General features: G+C 35.5%; 1 protein-coding gene across 2 annotated transcripts in view; it reads left to right on the top strand.

The window, feature by feature from the left end:
* CTDP1 (CTD phosphatase subunit 1) overlaps window positions 1-15,089 on the top strand; it is a 154,420-nt gene that overhangs the window by 3,570 nt on the left and 135,761 nt on the right. The gene's annotated exons all lie outside the window — the stretch shown is intronic.

Below are 15,089 nucleotides of genomic sequence, written 5' to 3'. Positions count from 1 at the left end.
TCTACTCCCATCCTACTTTCTGCAACTTTGGACTCCTCTCCTTTAAATCGCTGCTTACTAGCTGGACAAACAAAAGGTTTTTTTTAAACCAAATCTGATTTTATTTTCTTCTTTAACAAGTCTTTTTTTCTTATGTAGCCAGAAAGCTGTGGTTGTTGTTATTTTTGCAGTGCAAAAAATTTGGGGGGAGTTGGAGTCAGTCTCTAAGAAAACCAAACATTTATTCCACTTGCTTTTTTAAAATTTTGTTTGACTTTAAGATTAAAACAGGAAATGATGATGCTGAAGTAAACACGTATATAATGTATACATCTGTTTAAATATATACACATATGTATACATGTCTACATCTGAACTATAGCTGGGTATTGTTTGAATATACTAACTTGTTCAGATTGATCTGGTATTTGGTGTTGTCTGTCTCTTTTTTTTTTCCTGCGCTCTAATCTTGTGAAACTAAGTGATAAAAATATGATATAATTGTGCATCATAGCTAAGAAGAACGTATGAGACTGAGCTCTCTAGAGTACAAAATTACAGCAAGCTTTTGAATCTAGCCAAACTTCTACCCTGTCTCAGTACTTAGTTTGTTTCAAACTCTGTGATCATATACTTGACCAAAATGAGTCATTGGGTCATCATAAGATAATTAAAGGTGAAAAAAATAGTCATTTCACTTAACTGGTAGACTCCACTGCAGAAATGTCTACTTTTTTTTCTAACATATTGTAGATTACTTTCATCAATTTCTTGAACTGTGGTTATTTTTTGCTGTTCAGTGGCTCTAAGGAAAATTGGCCTGTAATTAATTTCATTCCCCGGGTTTAAAGTATATTATGTTATTTATTTTGTGGTGGGAGGAGTGGTCAGTTTTTTATATAGTACACTTATTTGCAATTGGTCAAAATATCATTAATTAACCTTTTTACAAGATCTTAGAGGAAGCATGGTGTGGTGGGTAGAAAGCTATCTTGAGTGTCAATCAGAACTGTGTTCAAATTCCAGCTCTGACATTTGCTGGCTGTGTGGTCATTTTGTTCTCCTCCTTCCGCCCTAGCCAATTAACCTCAATATGCTAGACAGCCCTCTAATTCTACAAATTACAGATCTGTAGCTGATTTGTTTTGGTAGAGAGATTTCTTTCACTTTCAGTTCCCTACACTAAAGAAATTACAACCCAAGATAACTTAGGTTTAGCTTAAAGGTTGCTTACATAGTGTTTGTTGTTATTGTTCCTTATATGTGTGTAATAATAGGGCATCATAGATCTAGACCTGGAAGGGAGCTCAAAGTCTAGTCCCTTCTTTTTACAGATGAGGAAACTTTTGACCCAAGAAAGTTAAGTGACTTGCCCAAGATCATACAACTAAGGACATGTAAGAGAAGAGGTTTCAACATCAGATAACAGTGCTTTTTACATTACACCACGCTGTCTGTGTTGACACTTCTTTTTTCTGCCATTTAACAGGAATGTCAGTTTTTTTGGTATATTTTTATTCTTTCAATTCAAGATATGAATATTAGATAAGACATTTCCAACCTTTGTGGAGTTCAGAATAATGGAGGATAGAATATGCACAAATAAATATAATATACAGTGAGTATTTGCTATTACAAGAATGGCAAATCAATGTGAAGATCCAAAGTTTTTACATTTTAGTTGGGCTAAATAGGCAAAGAGGTGAAAGGGAGGTCTTTTTCAGGCATAGGAATACTAAAAGCAAAGGTACAGGATACCTTTTGAGTATAGAGAATAGTCTGGTTTGACCTAATCATAGAGTATTTGGAGGGAAGTAATATGAAATAAGACTGGGAAGATTGGTTCCACTTGTGGAATCAAGATAAGTCAGAAAACATTTATTAAGCTCCTACTGTGTGCCAGGACCTGAGCTCACAGACTAATTGGAGGAACAACCTGCAAACAGCTCTTTACAAACAAGATATAAACACGATTAATTGGAGATAATCCCAGAGGGAAGTCATAAACATTAAGGAGGACAGGGAAAGCCTTATTGCAGATCATGGGATTTTAGGTGAGATGGGAAGAAACGATGGAATCCTGGAGAAGAGAGCATTCCAGGCCCAGGATGCCCAGGAATGTGTGAAAACTAATGAGGAATAGAGATGGAATCTTATATGTGATCCATAGCAAGGAGGCTAGAGCCGCAGTAACTAGATTATGGAGAAAACTGGGAGAGTAAGGTATAACGAAACTAGAAAGGTTTATGAAGTTCACAGTATTTTCTATTTATGACTCTGAAGGCAACAGGGAACCAGTGGAGTTTATTGAATAGGGTAGTGACATGGTCAGACTTTTGCTTTATGAAGATGTCTTTGGCAGCTCAGTGGTGGATGACCTGGAGGTGTTTGGATGCTAGAGGAGTTTGAAATTTGCTCAGTAGGTAATAGGGAGAGGGATTGCCTGGAGAAATGCATACGACATACTGACATGACCAGATAACCACATAAGGAAGATTAGTCTGTCAGCTGCTTGAATGACATTTTGGAAAACAGAGAGTGGTAAGACCTATTTAGAGGCTGTTGCAATAGTCCTGGCAATAGTTATTAGGGTGGTGGAGGAAGATAGATATGAGAGAGCTTGTAGAGGTATAATTAACTAGACTTGATGGTGAGTTGGGTATGTGAAGTAGAGAGGAAAGAATCAGAGAGTTTTGAAAAGTTGTTTATTAGAACGTTGATGACCTATGACTGGTAGTAGTATTAAGAGAAGTAGGCAAGTCAGAAGGAAAAGCAAGTTTAGGAGAAATGATAAGAATAGTTTTGGTTGTTTTGAGTTGAGGTGACTATCCTGGGGGAGATATACCATAGGCTGAATATTCAGGTCCAGTGCTTAGAAGAGGGGCAAGATTGGAGATAATAGATGTGGGAATCCTCTGCATTGGAGGAATCCCTTAAAACCCTTAGTGAGTGAATGAGATTGTCTAGGGAGAATGAGAAGATTATTGTGGACAGTAGTAGCAAGCAACACCCTTCCCCAGCCTCTCTACCAGTGCAGTGCTTTGCTTCATAGACACATGGCAGATAAGACTGGATGAGAAGCCAGTGAAGGAAACTGTAGTTATTGAGTTGGGAGGACAACTTAGGAAAGTGTACATTCTCCAAAGCCAAGAAAGTCCTGTTTAGCACTGGGATATGGCAAAACAATGTCAAATCTTTGTGGAAAATAAAAAAGAACCATACGAAAGGCTGTTAAATTGGCAGTTAGGTGGTCATTGGTATTTTGAGAGCAGTTTCAATATAGTGGTAGGAGTTAAATGTGGAATAGGTTGTAAGGAAATGGAGGTATAGTTTATGGGTGACTTTTTCAAGAAGTTATATGGTGAGGAGAGAGATGGAATGATATCTGGAATGGGCAAAGGAAGAATTGGTTTTTAGGATGTGACAGACTAATTTGATATAAGCTAATGATGATCTCTTCTTTAGGCAACTTTTCTTTCTCCTGATCTTTATTATATGCCATATTTTTCCTGTGTTTTGAATCCCCTTTCTGCCACTAACTCTCCATGTGTCATGACCTTGGGAAATATATTTGGGTGGGTCTTATCTTTACCTGTAAAAAGAAGAGGGTTGATCTCCAAGTATGCCTCTGTTAGCTTTAAAATTCCATTATCTATAAAATGTGCATGTATGTATATCACTATATACACAGTTCTTCCAGGAAATATTAATCAACAAGCATTATTAAGCAACAAGCATTATTAAGTACCTACACTATGTTTGGCCTAGGGGAATAAGGAATAAATGACAGTACTTAAGGGGACAAAGATAAAATGACAGTACTTAAGGAAGCTTATGTTTTCTGGGGGGAATTAATGTACATATATAAGCATATATAGACTATATTGAAGGTAATTTGGGGGGAGGAGGAAAGGGAGTTACTAGTCACTGGGGGATCAGAAAAGGCTTCATGTAAAAAGATGGCACTTGGATACAGTGGATTATAAGAGACGAGATGAGAACAGAGCGTATTCTAGGCATGGGCTTTCCTGCTTTGTTCATCAGGCTCCATAGTGTTTATGAGAACTCATCTTTGGTGAGGTTTAACTAGGGAAAAACCATTTAACAAAGTTATTAGTTAGGGCCCTGTTTGCTTTTCTTCTGGCAACTCTAATTATATTTGTTTGAACTAAGGTTTAATGCTTCATTATAATGATTAGTATGTGCCAAGGAATGATGTATTTTAATTTCTACAAGCATGCCTGACTTTTTCAGTAGGGGCAAAGGATGTTTATTTTCACTTACATGGACACTTGTGTTTAGAAATAGACCTTAGAACTAGGGGTTTTTTCTTCACAGTTTTCTTTGCATGTTATTTCTGTTTCATATATATACATTTTTGAGGCATTGTGATACAGTGTTCAGAGCACTTCACTCAAATCTGAACCAGAAGAGATCTGGGTATTAATTACTTTTCTAATACATATATACTGTATGACCTTGGACAAGTCATTTATGCTTCTGTGAGGTCTTACATATTTTGCTAAATGTGACATAACCTTTTCTTGATAACTTGAGTTCATTTTGAACCTCAGTTTTTGAATGTAGTCTTAGTTTCTTCTTTTTTTAAAAAAATTAAATTTTATTTTTTAACATTTTAAATGAGGAGATTGAACCAGATCTTCAAGTTCTGAGTAGCCTTTGGGAGTCCTATCTCATCCAGCAGTGCTCTTGAATTTGTGAGTTATTCTAGTTTATTTTCTCTTACAGTACTAGATCACAAAATGACTTGAGACTGCTCTCTATGCTTTTGAGTTTCTAGATTTCTTTCTTTTTTTTTAATTTTAGCTTTTTCTATTGCTTATCTTGCTGCCATCAATCACTTTCAGCTCTGTGTTCCTATAACAGATCAGATGCTTCTGTTCTTCCTCCTTTCACTTCTAATTTGCTTTTCCATTCGCTTTTAGCAGTAATTAAACAATAAAGTTAAATTAAATAACTTTTAAAAACTTTAAAATAAAAGTAAATGTTAGACTCAGGAGATTTTCACATTTTGATTACTGAGATACGATTTTCACTTATTTTTAATTCAAAACCCTTTACTGTGTAATTTGCCAGAATACTAACCTTGAAGGTTAAAATATGTTTATGGTATTTACCTGAATTATTAAACTCAAACTTGAGACCTGGAAAAAGAGCTTTATAAATCATCTGGTTCAATTTCCATATCTTATAGATGAGGAAACTAAGGTATAGAAACATTGAGAAATTTGTGCAAGGTGATATAACAAATTATATCCGAGGCCAGCATTAAAACTCGAAAGTAGTTTAAAATAATATTAAGTTTATAATTGTTTAAAATAATGTTAAGGAAAAGGAAGATCTCATGTGAGCACCTGCAATCTGACATTGTTTTATTTCGGTGCTGTTTACTAAATAAAGCATGATCTTAAAGAGAAATGAAACAGAGATTGTTAGCTTAAAAATAGTGGACCTGTGAGATTTTTTTTAAATTCCTGACTTGGATTATTTGATCAGCAAAACTTCCATTCTGTTCCTCTGTCAGTGATGTGCTTTTTGAATATTTTAGAAATTAATCTGTACCAGTAAAATATCAGCATGTTCTCAATCTTAGTGATAGTTTACATAATGATGTAAGATTTATAAGTCAATTTACATTTAAACATTTTTACCCTCATAACAATTGAATTAAGTTATCATTGCAAATATTACCATCTCCATTTTATTGATGAGAAAGTACAGCTAGTAAGTAGTAGAGCTGGATTGAATTTGGACCCAAGTCTTTTGGTTCCAAGGCTAGTCATCTTTCCACTAAACCATGTAGGTATAGTTACAGGGGGCATAAGTCTGGTATTTGTGTAGTCTTTGAAGCTCTGCATGTCACAGAAACTTTCAGTGTTTTAGGAGTTGTGAAATTGCCCTGGAGCCCAAGTTCAGAAATGGTGTGCATAAGTTGGAACACTGAAGTAAAATTTAAACTAACTTTGATTTGAGAATTTTTATAACCTCTTGAATCTGTACATTTCTAGAACTGAAAATCATTGTTACTTTTGTCTTTTTTTCTTATGACCTTGGTATCATTGGCACAGAATACCCTATTTGTGTTGTACATTGCAAGGTATGACCACAAACAAACAAAAAAACCAACAGGGCAAGGCAAGTGTGAGAAGAGGTCTTTAGAAATTATCTCCAAGTGTCTGTGATAGTGAGTTTGGAGACAGTTACTACTGAAGCATAAAGATTCTATTTACACTCCAAAAGAAGAATTTTTATTGATGGTATGACAGCACTCTTCAGTATTTCAAGAAGCCATGATTCCTTTGGTGTAGCAATATTGTGGTGTAGTAAAGAGTTACTGTATTTTGAGTTAAAGAATCTTGGTCCAAGTCATACTTCTATCACTAATTTATCTATGTGAACTTGAACATCACTTTATAAGTCACTTCACTTTAGTTCATAACCTATCTTTAAAATGGAGTTGGGATTATTTATTTGACATCCGAGGACCTTTTTAGATAGCAAGTCCCTCTGTATCTTAGTTTACATTAGTTTCTGTGACTATCACCAAAAACCTATCACTTGGAGGTGAATTTTGGGTTACCTGTACTTAACTACCCTAGTCCTTAGCTACCTTAATCTGTTGCCAGATGGATACCTGCAGTCTTTCTAACTTGGACCTGCCACAATTTGTTCTCTGCTGGCATACCATAAACTTCAAGAACCCAGGATCATTTCTGTAAGACATCCCAGAATTTTAGTGGGGAATGGGGAGGGACCTCTCTAGTTAAAAGAAGATAAAATTATCTTTAAGATCAAACCTATTAGTATTAGTAATACTTTAATTATTACATTCCTTTTGCGTTTTTCATTTTCTAGAATCAAAAGACTAGGGGTAACGAAATGTGGTGCAAATATTCACTTAGAATTCTACTGAAACATTCTAAAAGTCTGTAAGGAAAGAATGGTTTTGCAAACTCAATTTACCCAATACTTTAACCTTATTTATAAGTGTAGACTTTTTAGATGTTTACTAAAATCTGCTTTTCCTTTTTCCCCTCTTCAAACTAGCATCAGTGATCTTGCTTGATTTAGAAATTAATTTCAGTTAAGCTATTTTTTCCTTCCCTGTTGACGCTTGCTCAAAAGATCACATCTAAGTCTACAGGGTGTGAAAGTATCACGTAACCCAGTGAGTTCTCTTAAGCTAGCAATTGCTTGTATTTCAAATTTACTTATAGTTTAACAGGAAACAGTTAAGACTTTTTACTTCCTTTGTCTTATGGTGGCAAATTGTACATGGTGGTGGTGGTGGTGATGGTAATGGTAATGGTGGTGTTAATTTCTTTATTTGAGTACTATAGAATTAAACTTGTTTAAAGACTGAGTCTTACCAAATGTTAGGTATTTGAATATGCTCTTTGCTGAGGTGTCGTAGTCACTGCCCCTCGGCCTCAAGCAGCCCGCAGAACTTCTCAGTGAGGCCTAAATCAGATTAAAATGTAATTGGAATATGTTTAACAAAATAAATAATGTTAATTTGTGGTTTTCTAAGTCAGTACCTTTTTTATTTGAATTTGACAACACTACTCTGTAGGATCCAAGAAAGTATAACATGTAGTGTCAAACATTGGCTTCTTAGCATGAGCATGCAGTTTGGGTGCTGTATTTAAAAAAAACAACTTTTTTTTTTGAGTTAACAAATGATACCTGAAGAATTTCCGAATATATGGTTTCCAATTAAACCTGGTTCTTAAGCTGGGGTCGGTGAAATTGTTCTTTTGGTATTTTGATGATTGGATTTCAATATAATTGGTTTCTTTTACAATCCTATAATATTTTATTTTATGCATTTAAAAACATCTTAAGAGAAGGGGTCCAGTCTTTATCTGCCACCCTTAGGCTGGGACTTAAAAAGGTGAAGAACGCAAGTCAAAAATTGGTGTGATTTCTACCCCAATAATTGTTGGAATGAGAAACTGCTGAGCTTTGTCTGTTGGTTATGATTGTTCTTCTTTTCTTAACCTCTCTCTGATATGTGATATTTGGACTATGAGGCTTTGGGACTGACTCAATTCCATTTGAACTCCTCTCCGTGCCTTCCTATTTTTGAGCTGTACAAAGGAATAGTCCAACTTAGTAGAGGTTCTTTCTCTTGTCTCTCTGTCTTGCTTTAAAAGGCAGAAGCACATTTTATTATGCAAAGATGAAAAAGACTTTGGTCTCACTTTAGAGTTGAGGATGCTGAGACTCCAATAAATGACTTGTCTAAGGTCAAAGAAGTAAGGAGCAGAATCAGAATTCAAACAGATCTTCAGACTGTACATAGAGTTACTTTTTTAGCTGTATGTATCTTTTATAGCATTTTCTGTGTATTCACCATTATTGATGATAGCCTGCTGTCTACTTGTGTATATCATATTTTTCAATATTACCTTTTTAGTTATTTGTAATTTTTATTCATCTAAATTGTTTCATGACTTGCATGGAATCACTTGGGAGAGATTTACTGATGATAGAAAAAGGGCATTTGTGACAGTGAGCTGTTTGCGAACAGAGAGAGAACTATGTAGTTTCTGAAATGAAGTCCAGCCTGATCTTCCCTGTAAACCTTTTCCCATCTCATTGTCCACATGCTACACTCATTCATGATATACATATTGATGAACTTACAAGTAGGTTGGCTGTATGCTACTGTCCAGGCAACATGTGTATGTGCATGTGTATATGTATGTGTGTTTATATATGTGGAAAAAATTAAAAGGCAGAGAGGACAAGAGTATAGCTGTCTTATTTTGAAAACTTGTGTACTCCCTGTATACACTGAAATATTTATAGCAGCACTCTTTGTGATAGCAAAGAATTGGAAATAAAGTAGATACCCATTGTTTGGGCAATGACTAAACCAATTGTGGTAGATGAATGTAATGAAATATTACTGTGCAATAAGAAATGATGTATGTGATGAACATAGAGAAACATGGAAAGATCTACATGAACTGATGCAGAATGAAGAAAGTAGAGCCAAGAAAAAATATATACACAATAACTAATACAATGTAAATGGAAAGAATAGCTCGCAGCAAGCACCTGCACACAAAACCAAGTAAATATAACAAAATTGTAAAAGATCACGTGGGATCAGGTGGAGAGATACCATGAGACACCCCCATGCCTCCACTTCAGAAAGGTGAGAGATTCATAGGCATCACACATTGCACATCTTTTCAGATTTTTTTCCAACGAATATCAGTTGTGCTGATTTTATTTCCTCTATAAAAGTACTATTTATTATAGAGGATGACTTGGGGGAGGGGAGAAATACTTGATAGCTATGGTGATGTAAGAAACAAAAGACATTAATAAAAATACATTTTCAAAAATAAAGATAAGCAGAGTGACTCAAAAAGGACTTGTATATTCTTCATAAACTGACTTAAGAAGAGAGTGCATTTTTAAAGAAAGGCTGTAAAGAAGCATTAAAAATAAATTTTCATAATTTTACATTTTTTATTTGGGTTTTTTTTGAGGGAGGCTAAACATGTTTAGCTTATCTTCTACTTTGTTTTGTTTTGTTTTTAAGCTGACCCGTTTCAGAGTCTGCAGTGTAGTGTAGCTTAACTTCAGTTGTATTGTGCGTTTCTGCTTCAACAACTCTCAGAAATTGTTCTCACGTGGCTAGTGACCAAATTGTTGAACACTTGGCATACTAGTTATCTTTGTTTGTGTTTAGGCCATGTCTGTGTCTGATAACTAAACTTTTAGTGGCAAATTAATATCATTTATTTTCAGGCTGAATATAATTTTTCTTTTGATGGGAGATGGAAGAGTAAAAGAATAGATAATTCATAATGACCATACTAAAGAATCTTAGTAATAACATTTTTTAAAAAACTCATGGAATTTTCATAATAGCAAAATTTACATTTAAGTAATGGAATTTAGAATTCTACAACAGGAAGGGACTTAAAACATTGTTTGGTTTAAGAGTTCTTATCCTGTGAATAGATTTTGGGGGTCTTTGAACTTGGATGGGGGAAAAAATTACATCTCTGTTTGAATATAATGTTTCCTTTGTAACAGTGTATGTATTTTATTTTGTTAAAAACATTCTTGCAAGGGTCCCATAAGTTTCACCAAACTACTAAAAATGAGGGGAGGGGAAGGGAAAGAAATAAGCATTTATGTAGTGTCTGTTATGTGCCAGGCACTGTGCTAAGCATTTTACAGTATGTCATTTGATATGACACAAGAAAGGTTAAGCTTTGCTTTGGTCCAACACATGTTTAAATAGAGGAGGAAAACGGGCCCTTTTGAGAGCTAAAACTTTCGCCCTTGGTTCCGTAGCTGAATACTGGCAGGGCTCAATCCAGTAACTTGACTCTTAGTCCAATGTTCTTCTTACATACTATCTTATTTGCTCATTGAAGATGGGTACTGAGTATAAAAATATTGAGTATAGCTCTGGGCTTCTTTGCTTGAATGCAAAGAATGATTATTTTAAGAATTATTTCATGATTTTTTCTATTTTTATTTTTGAGGATCAAACCAGGAGGGATAAAATCTTTCTGGTATTTAATAACCTTTTTAGTCATAGCTTCAGTTCTCTATATAACATTGCTCTTTCTTTTGTTTATAAGCAATAATAGTATCAAACATTGTAATTGCTGTTATGGAAAGCAGTGATACTTTGTTTTGCCCTTCTTTGCTTCCTGTTCTATAACCACATACACTTTTTTCTGAGAAGGTACTCGAAACTCGGCTAAACAAATTTTTGGTTTTTTTGGTATAGGCATAGAATGCTAAAGAAATCTATATTCATTGCCTCTCTTCTTTGGCAATGTCATCTTAAGACACATTTGGACTTCGGATGGAAATAGAAAGTCTTTATCTCTTTCAAAATTCAGAAACTAAGTTACTTTGAGAGACAGCGCTCAGTTCAAGTGATACGGGCTAGAGAAATCCACCTCTGACTTATAATATGATCTTACATTATTGTGGTCATTATGACAAATATGTTAACCTAGTGACATTAGACAGATTAGGATTAGGAATATGTTGGGGAGGCATGATCAGATGGCAGGTTTTTCTGAAAAAATATTTTAAGCGACCTGGTTTTAGTGACCTACAAGCCCAGTGCGAGTCAGCATTAAGATATGGCTGCCAGAGCAGATTATGCAGATGCAAACTGCATTAAAAGAGGCATAACTTTTAAGAATGAGGAGGTTCTGGTTCCTCTGTACTTTGCTCTTATTCCACTTAATTTTGAAGTATTGTATTCAGTTCTGTGCATCATGATTTAAGAAGATTAATAAGCTGGAGTGTATCCAGAGTAGGGCAACCAATCTGGTAAAAGACTGTGTCATATGAAGATTGGTTGAAGAAACTGGCGGTTGTTTAAACAGAGAAAAAAGACTGAAGGTCAGGTAGAGGGTAAGGTGGCATGGGATATAATAGCTTTTTTCAGGTTTTCGGTGGACTGCCATGTGGAAGAGAGATTCTACTTGTATTTTGCCCTACAGGGCAGAGCTAGGAGCAATGGGTAGAAGTGACAAAGGCAAATTTAAGCTTGATGTTAGGGTAAACTCACAATCAACCGGCTTTTATTACCTACTTAATACTATACTAGGTACTGTTCTAAGCACTGAGGATGTAAAGAAAAAGCAAAAACAGTTCATACCCTTAAGATTTATTCTAACGAAAGAGACACCATGTATATAAATAGGTATATATACAACAGGTACAAAATAGACACAAGAAAACCTTAGAGGGAAAGGTACTACCAGCTGAAGAGACCAAGGAGAAGCCTTGTGCTTGAAGTGGTGCTTAAGTTGAATCTTGAAGAAAGCCAGGGATTTAAGGAAGTGGAGGTGAATAGGGAGAACATTCCGGCCATGCGGGACAGCTAGTGCAAAGACGGGAGATGTAGGTCAGTATGAATTGTGTGGAATGTAGTAATGAATGGAAGGTGATATGTGGATTGTGAAGAGCTTTACATGCCAAACAGGAGTTTATGATCCTAGAATTAATAGGGAATCACTGAAATTTAACAAGTTAGGGAATGACATGGACAGACTGGAACTTTCAGGAAGGATGGACTGAATGGGGAGACCAGTTAGAGAGCTAATTCAGCAGTCTAGGTCTGAGATGATAGAGACTTGAGCTTGGGTTAAGTGTTGTGGAAATAAAGAGAAAGGGATACACGTATACATACTTACACACATACGTGCATACATACACAAACATATATGTGTATATGAATGAGGTCTCTTATGAATATAGAAGCAGCTAGGTGGTGCAGTGAATAGAATGCTATGCTTGAAGTCAGGAAGACCTGAGTTCAAATCCAGCATTATACACTTACTGGCTGTGTGACCCTATATAAGTCACTTAATCTCTGTGCCTCAGTGTATTCTTTTGTAAAACTGGGATAATAGCACCTATCTCCCAGGATCAAATGAGAGAATAATTGTAAAGTGCTTAGCCCAGTACTTGGCAAATAATAAGCACTCTATAAATGTTAACTATTATTATCATTACTGTGTATGTGGGGGTGGATAGTAAAGAATCACAGATAACATTGAAGTTATAAACTAGATTTGAGTTTACGTACAGATTGTGTTTCAAGTTTATTTGTAAGTCATTTGATTGATAGAGTACATTTTCCTGTAAGTACTGGGGTCAGTTCATTAAGAATTAGTTATTAAGAACTACATTTATGATTGAAAAATGGAAAATAACATCATTGCAATATTAGTAATAGAATAAAATCAAGTTTAATAAAAAGGTTTTACATTAAATACTGGTACTTGAGGAAAAGCAGGCATAATTATCAAGTAGTTGGAGACTTTGGACTTCTGTAAAGGGCTTTAGACGCTGACACTGGTTCTTTGTTTAATTTCATTTCCAATCTTAGCATTCCGTTCCCTTGATTAAAATGGACATACTCCTTTTGTGGAAATACAGCTTAGCAACTGCTCCTGTAGGTGATATAGTCACAGCTACCAAGAACCCAGAACAGAAGTTTTTGTCAAAAATTTTAACATAAAAAACTGACATGGTTTTTATCAATGGAAATGACTTTAAAGAAGCAGTATTACCACTTGGTTTTGTACCTATACCCTAAAGACCATGGAACCTCTCTGTCTTACTTATAGCTGAAACCTTCCATATGTTTTATCTCCTCTATTAGAGTGGGAATTTTTTTTAGAAAAGGGGTTCTTACCTTTACATTTCTATACCTAGAGCTTCACACATGAAAAGTACTTACATATTTTTGTTTTTTCCCACCCATTCATGCCCATTGATCAAAATTAGGTTAACATATCATATCATTCACTTTTGAGAATTCTCTTTGCAGTTTGGCTTTCATTGAAGTTCTTCTCTGAGGTTACTAGTAACTTAATTGTGTTAGCACAGTGCCTTGCACGCATTAGGTGCTTAGCAAATGTTGCTTGAATTGGATTGGATTTTTTGATCTCTTCAAATTTTATTGATATCTTTTTGTCTTGATCTTGAAGTAATTCGCCTTCCACCTCCTCTTTTGGGACAAAGGAGAATATTTAGGAAAAACATTTGATACAGAGACTGGGCTAGCAACATATATAATATTTTGTCCTACTAATATACACACCTCAGCCTCTGCTGTGATAGAAGAGGGCTTGTTGATATGCCTCATTAAATCTTCTCTGTAATTTTCCTTAATTCAGAGACCTTTTTGCAGTCCTCATCCTTCTTAACCTCAGCAGAATATGATACCTACCATCTTCCCTTCCTTTTGGACATCCTCTCTCCTTTCACTCTCCTGCCTTTCCATTTCTTTACCCTTTCTCTGTCTTCTTTGCTGGGAGCCCTGGGCTTCTGATTGGTAAGGCTTCATCATTCTTCATCCTCTTCTCCAACCTCTGCCCTCCTTTCCACTTCTTGTCTGGGGAATATTAATTAAATCAACATTACCATTCTAAGAAAGGTTGTGTCAGTTGCTAGATGATTTTCCTTGTCATCCCTTCAACTTTACTAACCAAAAACGTCCCTTGCTGGCCACCACTCAGTTACATAGTTTGATTTAGCATAGTAAAATGTAATTTCCTTGAAGTCTTGCTTTTTGTAGTGTTCTTTTTACTTAGTTCAAAGCCTGGAATATTTAATTTTATACTTTTTCATTTATTCATTTGCTGGCTTCTCTTCCTTGCTGCCTAAAGTGCATATACTCCCAGAGTTCTGACTGTGTTAGTCTTCTGTCTTTACATTTCTTCCTTTACAATTTTATTCAATCCTTTGTTTTCAAAGGGAGAGGGAAGGGAATAAGCTTTAATCGCCTTGTGCTAAGGGCTTTATAAATAACTTATTTCATTAATTTTCGTTTTCAGTTATCTGTGTGCAGATGACTACTACATGACCTGTATCTCAACTGTACAGGGCATCTCTATCAGGATGTCATACAAGGACCTCAAACTCAACAGGCCCAATCCTATTTCTCTTCCTTACTCCATTTGTTGTTAATGGTACTACCAGTCCCCTGATAAGTTGTTGGAAACTTTTTCCAACCTCCTCTTCTTATCTAATGAGTTGGCAAATTTTGCCAGTTCTGCTTTCACAGTACTCGTTGCTCTCTTCCCCTTTGTTTCCTTTGCAAACCACTCTAGAACATATTATCATTCACTTGAACTGGTATAGTTCTTCATTCAAAACCCTCTACAATCTGGTGATCTTTTACCTTTCTTGCCTTACTTGTCACTTAACCCTCTTTGCCTCAGTTTCCTCATCTGAAAATGAGATGAACAAGGAAATGGCCAAACATTGCATTATTTTTGCCAGGAAAACCCCAAATGAGATCACGAAGAGGTATACATGGATGAAAACTGCTAACAACTCTCGATTTCCCCCTTTCCCATTACTTGATATTTTGCTCACATCTCTTACGCACTTATGGGTTATTTTATGTTACAGTTATTTGTGTATCAGCCCCCATGAGGCAATGGCAACCAGTTGATCTAAAACTTTCTTTCTTTCCCCCAGAGATGCTTAAGTACTTGAATTAGAATTTTTAAAATCTGCAGATAAAATGGAAAGGGGGAAGGAAACTGTTTTTGGTCAAGAGTTGGATTCCAGAG

The sequence above is a fragment of the Notamacropus eugenii genome, chromosome 4 (assembly GCF_028372415.1).
Source record: "Notamacropus eugenii isolate mMacEug1 chromosome 4, mMacEug1.pri_v2, whole genome shotgun sequence".
Lineage (NCBI taxonomy): Eukaryota > Metazoa > Chordata > Mammalia > Diprotodontia > Macropodidae > Notamacropus > Notamacropus eugenii.
This window is presented reverse-complemented; position numbering and strand designations above follow the sequence as displayed.